Below are 8,762 nucleotides of genomic sequence, written 5' to 3'. Positions count from 1 at the left end.
TAGTTTTCTTGATGTCCTCCTTTGACAAGTCCTCAAATTCCTTAATTTAAGGTAGGAGTCTCGAGGACAAGTCGTGTCTGCAGTTGTTCATGCACATTATGCGTCAATTGAAGCTCAATCATACTCGTTAACATAGTTGAGAATCGTAGAAAATTTCAGAGATATAAAAGCGAAGTTAAAGTTTAAATTTTATAGATTTAAATACTAGTTCAACAATATTTAGTGATTTAAATACAAGGATAGTGACATCATACAGTGATAATTAGGTTTTGAATTTAATTTTTATAAATATTTAGTGAATTTCTTAATATAAATACAAGTTGGTTTCAAATACAACTAAAGCTATTGGCCTGGGTCGAAAAAGAAATTGACCTTTGAATCACTAACGGCTCTCGTGTTATATGAAATAGAGTAATTAAAATTTTCTAGATAGGTGAAAATTAAAGTCTAATAACACCTCCTAGGTCGTCAATGGACTTCTAACTTTGATGTAGATCAGGTTGATTTGAATTTAAAGTTTTTGAGTTTCTACAACAATCACAAGTAATGATAATATTTTTCCTGCTCTTTAAGAAATCATAAATCAGAAGGATAATTTATTAATTTACCCTTGAAAAAAAATTTTGTACCTTTACAAGTAACTTATTTTCACTTTTAAAAAGAACTAACTGTAAAAGTGAAATGGAAAATTTTTAAAGTAATTCAATCTTAGTTCTGTAAATTGACAAGCAACTTGAGATAACTCTTTATAATTTGCATGGCGTTCCTACTCTTTTCTGGATTTGTAAATTCTTTTCTAAGATAGAGGTCAAATAGGGTAAAAACTTACACGCAGTCGGTGTATATACCAAATTAATGTTAGCCCCCAAATTTAAGTGATCCTACCTTATCTAGCTACTATTTCTCTTGATGTCCTTTGATTGAGTCCGGAGCCAAAAGAGCTCTTTTTTTATCAAAAATTCCAAAAGGGACGCTTACTTTCGAAAAAAACTAAAATAAACAAAACGCTGCGGGCCCTGCGACTTACAATTCGCCCAAGGCCCAGCGACTTGTAAGTCGCCCGGGGCCCAGCGACTTACAAGTCGTCCGGAGCCCAGCGACTTGCAACTCCTCCTTTTATTTTTTTGGTTCTCATAATCATTTTTACTCCTTTCTTTTCTCTTTCATTTTGACCGAGAACAATAATGAACAATAATACTCTCCACTCAAGGAGTCCACACTACATACACCATTCACATATACTCCATTTTTCCTTTTCTTGATTGGAGCAACAGAAAAGAATAGAGAACATTGCATCATCTTTCTTTTTCTCCAACGACCGGAAAACATAAACACAAATAATTCTTCATTTTTATCACTTCACAATTCCACTCTCAAGCACACAATGTAGTTAAATAATTTAAGTTATTAATTATTGTAATTTATTATATTTTTTTATGTAATTTTTATATTAATATACGTTACTTTTCTTATCCAAATTTTTGTGGCATTGATAGTCAAATTATATTTTAAAAATAATTTAAGTTTTTAATTATTGTGATTTATAATACTTTCTTCTATTATTTACAGTACTTTTTATTTCATTTTCAAATAATATATGTTGCTTTATATCTTCTTCTGTCCCGTCCCAATTTATATGGCACTAATATAATTTTGATAGTCAATCAAATATTTTATGTTGATATATCATTTTGTTATTCTTATTTTTCTAATACATAATGACTTATAATAAAGAGTGATATAGTAAAATCATCGTTCGAAAGACGAAAATTTAATTTAAAACATTAAGAGTTAATTTCACATTTTATGTCTATTTTATTTTTCATTAAATATTATTTATTTTCTTAATACCTAGATGACTCATAATAATTAATTAAGAGCGATTGACTATGTTATTACTATAAAAATTAATATAATTTTATCATATCCAATAGTAATCATCAATAATTCACCGGAATAGTATATTAATTAAGTACGTGATGCTATATTTACATATGCAAAATATGATATTATTAAACATTATTGGATAGTGCATCATATTTATCTTTCACAATAATAAAATTTTACTTTATATTTTTCTTTATTTCTTTTTAACTTGATATATATTGACCCAACACAAATTCTAAGAAAATATTCATTAGAAATTTATTTTATTAAATTAAATTTATTAATTTTGTACTTTAAAAATTTAAAGTTAAGTTTAAATATTAGTATTTCTATATAAGAAAAAAATAATTTTAAAATTTAAACTTACTAAAATAAATAAATAAATAAAAAGATTAATTTGTTATATAAAAGTCGATTAAAATAATAAAATTGATTTACTTTAAATATTTAGTTGCAATTAATTAAGATAATTTTTTATTTTGTCATAATTTATGCTGCACCGATAAAATTTTGAGAGTTGAATAGAACTTTTATATATGTTTAAAAAAGTATTTTAGCTTGTTAATTATTGTGATTTATAATAATTTTTACGTAATTATCAAATAATATATTTACTCCTTGTGTCCCAATTTATGTGGCTTCGATACAATTTTGAGAGTCAACTAAAATTTTATATATCTCTTAAGTATTTTAAATTGTTAATTATTATGATTTGCAGTACTTTTTCTTTTATCTCAATTTATGTGGCATTACTAAAATAATGAGAGGTAATAAAATTTTTATAAAATTTTTATATGTCTTTTAAATATTTTAAGTTATTAATTATTGTGATTTGTGATAACAAATTAGTTTTGAACATGATACTCAATTAAATAAAAAAAAATTACTTCCAATATGTAGTTATAGTTAATTAATATAAACGAATAGAATATATTAAATATTTAAATCAATATGCTGAAGCAATGGAATTATTATATATTGAGGCATGATATGTAATTAAGTGAGAGTAGAGGGTTTTTTTTGGTAAGAGTCAATAAATTTCTATATGTCTTTTAAATATTTTAAGTTATTAATTATTGTGATTTATGATCACAAATTAGTTTTGAACATGATAGACAATTAAATAAATAAAAAAAATTTGCTTTCAATATGTAGTTATAGTTAATTAATATAAATTAATTGAATATATTAAATATTTAAATTATAATGATGAAAAAATGAAATTATTATATATTGGGTGAGTATTATTGTTCTCAGTCAAAATGAAAGAGAAAAGAAAGGAGTATAAATGATGATGGGAACAAAAAATAAAAAAGGAGTTGCAAGTCGCTGGGCCCCGGGCAACTTACAAGTCGCTGGGCCTCGAGCGATTTCTAAGTCGCAGGGCCCGCAGCGTTTTGTCCGTTTTGGTTTTTTTCGAAAGTAAGTGTCCCTTTTGAAATTTTTGATTAAAAAAAAGAGCCCTTTTGGCTCCGGACTCTCCTTTGATTCATTTCAGCATGCAGAGGAAAAAGGCGACGTAAGGATTTAAACTTTTTAAAGCTTTGAATACTAGGATAGCGATATCATATGTTAGTAATTAGGTTCTAATTTTAATTTCATAAATATTCGGAGGATTTTTTAAGACAAATACAAGTTGATTTTAAATTCACAGACAGAACTACAATTTTGAGGTTATGCCTTATCATTCTAGAAAATACAACTGTTGGATCGTTCTAAATAGAGTATTTATATGTATTAAGTAGATTTTTAAACACAAATACAAAAGATCAATCGTGTCAAAGATTTTGAGCTGTACCGAACCTGCAGACAGGGTTGTAGCTCCGATCCTACAGTTTCAATTAAAGCTATTGGGTTCTAAAAGAAATTCACTCTCGAATCACTAATGGCTACTCATATTATTTGAAATAGAGTAATTAAAATCTTCTTGGTGGAAATTAAAGCTGAACACAACGTACGTCGGGGACTTCTAGCTTCGACGTAGAGGTGGATTCAATATTTAAAATTTATGAGTTTCTACAATGATCACAAGTAATGATCGATAATACTCTCTTCGTCCCATATTAGTTATCCACTTTCCTTTTTGCACGCTCCTTAAGAAATCATAAATAAGAAGAGTAATTACTAATATAACTTTCGAGAAACTTCTGTGTAACTTCATCAATAATTCTTTTTCACTTTCATAAAGATTTAATTATCAGGGTAAACGGAAAAAATGAAAATCAATTTTATCTTGATTTTATAAATTGACAAGTAACTTAAGACTACTATTTATATTTTATAGTTAGGTAGATAACTAATATGCGACGGTGAAAATAATTGAATTCACTATAAATATTTTCATATGTTCATTTCACCCCTTAAATAATAAATATTTATTGAGTTCACGTGAAAGCTTGAAATCAACCTGTCCGATATCTGCTCTCGTCTGCGTGCCAACCAAATCAAATTATAAACATGTTTCGGCAGCTAAGTTTGAAACATAATTTAGGCACTTGACTTTGATTTGTACACATGGAATTTTTCAGTAAGTACTACTTACTAAAAAAAGTAAACAATAATATTAAAGTATAGCAGACTTGGGCACTTTTTGAAAAATGCACGTAGCTTATAACTTGTATATAAAGGGCCTCATGCATGGCCACATAATACACAACCATTCAAAACTACACCTTCTATAGTTTGCTTAGCTAGAGTTCTATAGTTTTCTTATCTTAATTTGCACCAAGAGAAATTTGCTACTCCTATATTCAAGCATGGCATCCTTAACTAGAAACCTTGGTTTGGCATTTTTGTGTGTTGTATTTGGCTTTGTTTGCTTTAGCAATGCCCAATTGTCATCCAATTATTATGGGGTGTCCTGCCCTAATTTGCAGACAATTGTTAGCAATGCAGTGAGACAAGCTGTGAATAGAGAGGCAAGACTTGGTGCCTCTATTCTTCGTTTATTCTTCCATGATTGCTTTGTTAATGTAAGCTCCTCCTTCTGCATTAGTATCATTTCCATTACTGTATCGTATTTTGACGTATGTTGTAATATGTTATCGGAGCTTATTATGAATAAGTACATATAATCGATAAGTGAGGTTGGTCGATAAATAATCCTGAGTAATATAGTCAGTTGAGTTTATGTGTTAGTGTCAAACCATAACATAACTTATTTTCAAGATTATTAATTTTACATTTTAAGGATACTTACTTGTAGTGGTATTATTTGAGTAATAACTTGATAATGTGAGGCATAATTACACTAACAATGTATATAAGTTAAACTCTATGATTCTAAAGAAAAAAAAAATCTTAATAGTCTCGCGACAAAAATACTGAATTGAAATGAACTTGATGCCAGAATATGCATCAGCCATTGTATCTAAAATTGTAGTTTCACGTAATATGCAGCTTAGAATTAGAAAGAATACGCGTATACATATATTCTAACACTATTGTTTTTTCCCTGTATGGTTACATTAATTAGGGGTGTGATGCATCAATATTAATGGATGACACAACAACATTTACAGGAGAAAAGAATGCAAATCCAAACAGGAACTCACTAAGAGGATTTGAAGTGATAGACACCATTAAAACTTAAGTTGAAGCTGCTTGTCCTAATGTTGTCTCTTGTTCAGACATCCTAGCTCTTGCTGCCCGAGAAGGCGTTGTGTTGGTCAGTAATTCTTTCCTACAGTTTCCACCATGCATGCATGTGATCTTTCTCAAATCTTGAAGCATGTATATGACATATTTCATTTTACAATAGGTTAAAATATACTAATTAAATGTGTACAAGTTTTTTCATTGTCAACATATATCACATATATACTTTATCTGTTCCGATTTATGTGACATTATTTTTTGTGTAAGTCCATACTAAAAAGAATATTACATTTTATATATGAAAATACAACTTTAAGCTTCTCATTTTTCCTGTTAAGTGGTGGGTCTTCTTCGGAAACAACCTCTCTACCCCACATATATTAAAACGAGGAAATAACATGTTCAAAACTATACGTTTTATAACCCTCTTTCTTAAACTCAATACAGATTCACAAGAATCAGAATAGGATTGTCACTTAATTCCTCATTTAAGTAAATCTCCTTTTTGAATGTTGACATATATATTCATTATGCAGCTAGAAGGACCATCATGGGAAGTACAATTTGGCAGAAGAGACGCAAGGACCGCAAGCCTAAGTGCTGCCAACACCCAACTCCCTCAAACAAGTTCAAGTCTTTCAACTTTGATCTCTTTATTCTCCACTAAAGGCCTAAGTTCCAGTGACATGACAGCCCTCTTAGGGAGCCATACAATAGGCCAAGCCCGTTGCACAACTTTCCGAAACCGGATCTACAACGAGACCAATATTGACTCGCAGTTCGCCACAACACTTAGGGCTACGTGCCCTGCATCTGGTGGCGATGCGAATTTGGCCTCGTTGGATGTCCAGACGCCCGAGCCGTTTAGATAATAATTATTATCAGAACTTAGTGGCTCGGCGTTGGTTGCTTCATTCGGATCAGGAATTGTTTAATGGTGGATCGCAGGATGCGTTAGTGAGGAGTTATAGTACTAATGATGGTGCTTTTAGAAGTGATTTTGCTGCTGCTATGGTTAAGATGGGGAATATTAGTCCACTTAGTGGAAATAATGGAGAGATTAGAAGGAATTGCAGGGCTATTAATTAATTAATTTACAAAATTATATATAATTAAATTGTCATATGATATAAGTGTAACTTTGTTCTCGTGAAGTTGCTCTCGAATCAAAGTGTGAATGTCCTTTCGAAGTAATCTGATTACTAGCAAGTTGTATTAGTGATAGTAGTTATAAGCTATAGTTTGTAAACGTATAATAATGTTGATTGCTGTGATATGCACTGTAACCTCATGCGGAAGACATGCATAATTATTCTATGCTAATCTATTAATATTATTATTTTGGTCACCTGAAGTTACTGTAGTCATTACTTTTTTAGTTACAAGTTACAACTGCAATAACGTCTGCTTTTTCTGTTTTAATTCATGTGGCAACGTTTTAAACTTCTAAATTTTGATGTGAATTTGAAAATAGACATGGTAAAGGTCAAGCCTATCCCCCCTCACCTAACAGCCTGTTTGGATGGTGGTTTGCCATGGTATGATATGGTATGGTTATCATGGGAACCATGTTTGTTTTCATGATTTTCTAAAAATGGTGGTATGGTATGTTATTATTCCATGGTTTGATAACCATGGAATGAGGTAATTTCTTGAACCACCAATTTGGTGGTGTGGCATGGTTCTTCCTTTTTTTTCAGACTTTGCCCTTATATCATTTTATTAAAATCCATTATACCCTTTTACTCTTCTTAACCTTATATACTCTCTTCTTCAACTTAACTCTCTTCTTCACTACAGCATCCATCTCCGGCACCACCCTAGCATTTAACATAGTAGTATCCTCAGAAGAACTAAGAGACACTGCTACCCCATTGACGCCTTTTAGGGTTTTTTCATTTTCGGGGTTAGAATTCTCGGGTAGAATAGATATAGGTATAGGTATTTTTCGAGGCCGACCATGATGGGGACGGTGGGAAGTGCAAGAAGGAAGTGGGTCGATGAGCTCAACGTAACTGACAGAGAAAACGACGTCATCAATACCCTCATTGAAAATTTATAACAAGTAGGGGTATTTTAGTAAAATTATCCGTTAACATACAATACCATACCATCAATCCAAACAAAAAAACTATTTACGATACAGTCCATCCAAACATGATACAAACCATACTGTGTCATAACATAGCATACCATACTGTACCATACATTATGAAACCATGGCAAACCACCATCCAAACAGGCCGTAAGGCATGACCACAACCTGAGGTGATGGCTTATTTGAAAAAAAAAATAGAAGCTTTAAGTTTCTTGAAATAAAATGTATATATTTAAAAACTACGTAAAAGTATTTTAAATCGCAACAATTAATAAGTTAAAATAATTAAAGATATCCGACAAGTAGATTCAAAGAAAAACTTGGTTGATTCACGAAACTCTAACTATGTCATATAAATTGAGATGATAATAGTAATATAGTACATTCCTACGCAATTGAAAAGGTTTAAATGTAAATCTAATTAACAATTAAAAACATTCAAATATACTCTGATAGAGCTTCAGTCCTTAACATAAAGTGAATATTTGAACATTTTAAATTGTTTAAAATATATTTAAGATTAAAACAAAATAACGTTTGCTTCTATTAGCTGATAGATTAGGAATTGTTTAACGGAGGATCTCAGGATGCGTTAGTGAGGAGTTATAGTACAAATGATGATGCTTTTAAAAGTGATTTTGCTTCTGCTATGGTTAAGATGGGGAATGTTAGTCCACTCATCACTGGAACTAATGCAGAGATTAGAAGGAATTGCAGGGCTAGCTATTAATTAATTAATTAATTAATAAACAAAATTGAATATAATTAAAGGGCAATTTTTATAAATTCCAATAGTTTCGCACTTAATTACATAAAAGTTTGGTTGTTTCATATTTACGTAAAATTTTGTTTTTTCATTCATTACCGTGATACATCAGCATCTAATACATAAGTACCGATACATAACTCTTATATATTAATGTCACAGAGATACATTCAGATATAGAGGTCTTATGTATTAATAGCACAAAAGGCATTCGAATACATGATTTTTGTAGTTTTTCCAACCAAATACATTTTTCCTACGTATCTAAGTAAGATATATAACTTTTGTACATTTGATGGAGGATCGTGTGATGTATCTTTTTGTTCCTTTTTATCAGATACATCATTTTTATGTATCTCCCAACTCTCTTAACAGATAGATCATTCTTGTGTATCTTCATTAGCATCATCATCT

General features: G+C 30.3%; 1 pseudogene; it reads left to right on the top strand.

Annotated features, from left to right (window-relative positions):
* Positions 1–4,643: 4,643 nt before the first annotated feature.
* Positions 4,644–6,573, top strand: LOC107877332 (annotated as a pseudogene).
* Positions 6,574–8,762: the final 2,189 nt, after the last annotated feature.

Source organism: Capsicum annuum, chromosome 7 (assembly GCF_002878395.1).
Source record: "Capsicum annuum cultivar UCD-10X-F1 chromosome 7, UCD10Xv1.1, whole genome shotgun sequence".
NCBI classification, from domain to species: domain Eukaryota; kingdom Viridiplantae; phylum Streptophyta; class Magnoliopsida; order Solanales; family Solanaceae; genus Capsicum; species Capsicum annuum.
The sequence above is the reverse complement of the archived record's forward strand: the minus strand, read 5'-3'. Positions and strand labels throughout refer to the sequence as shown.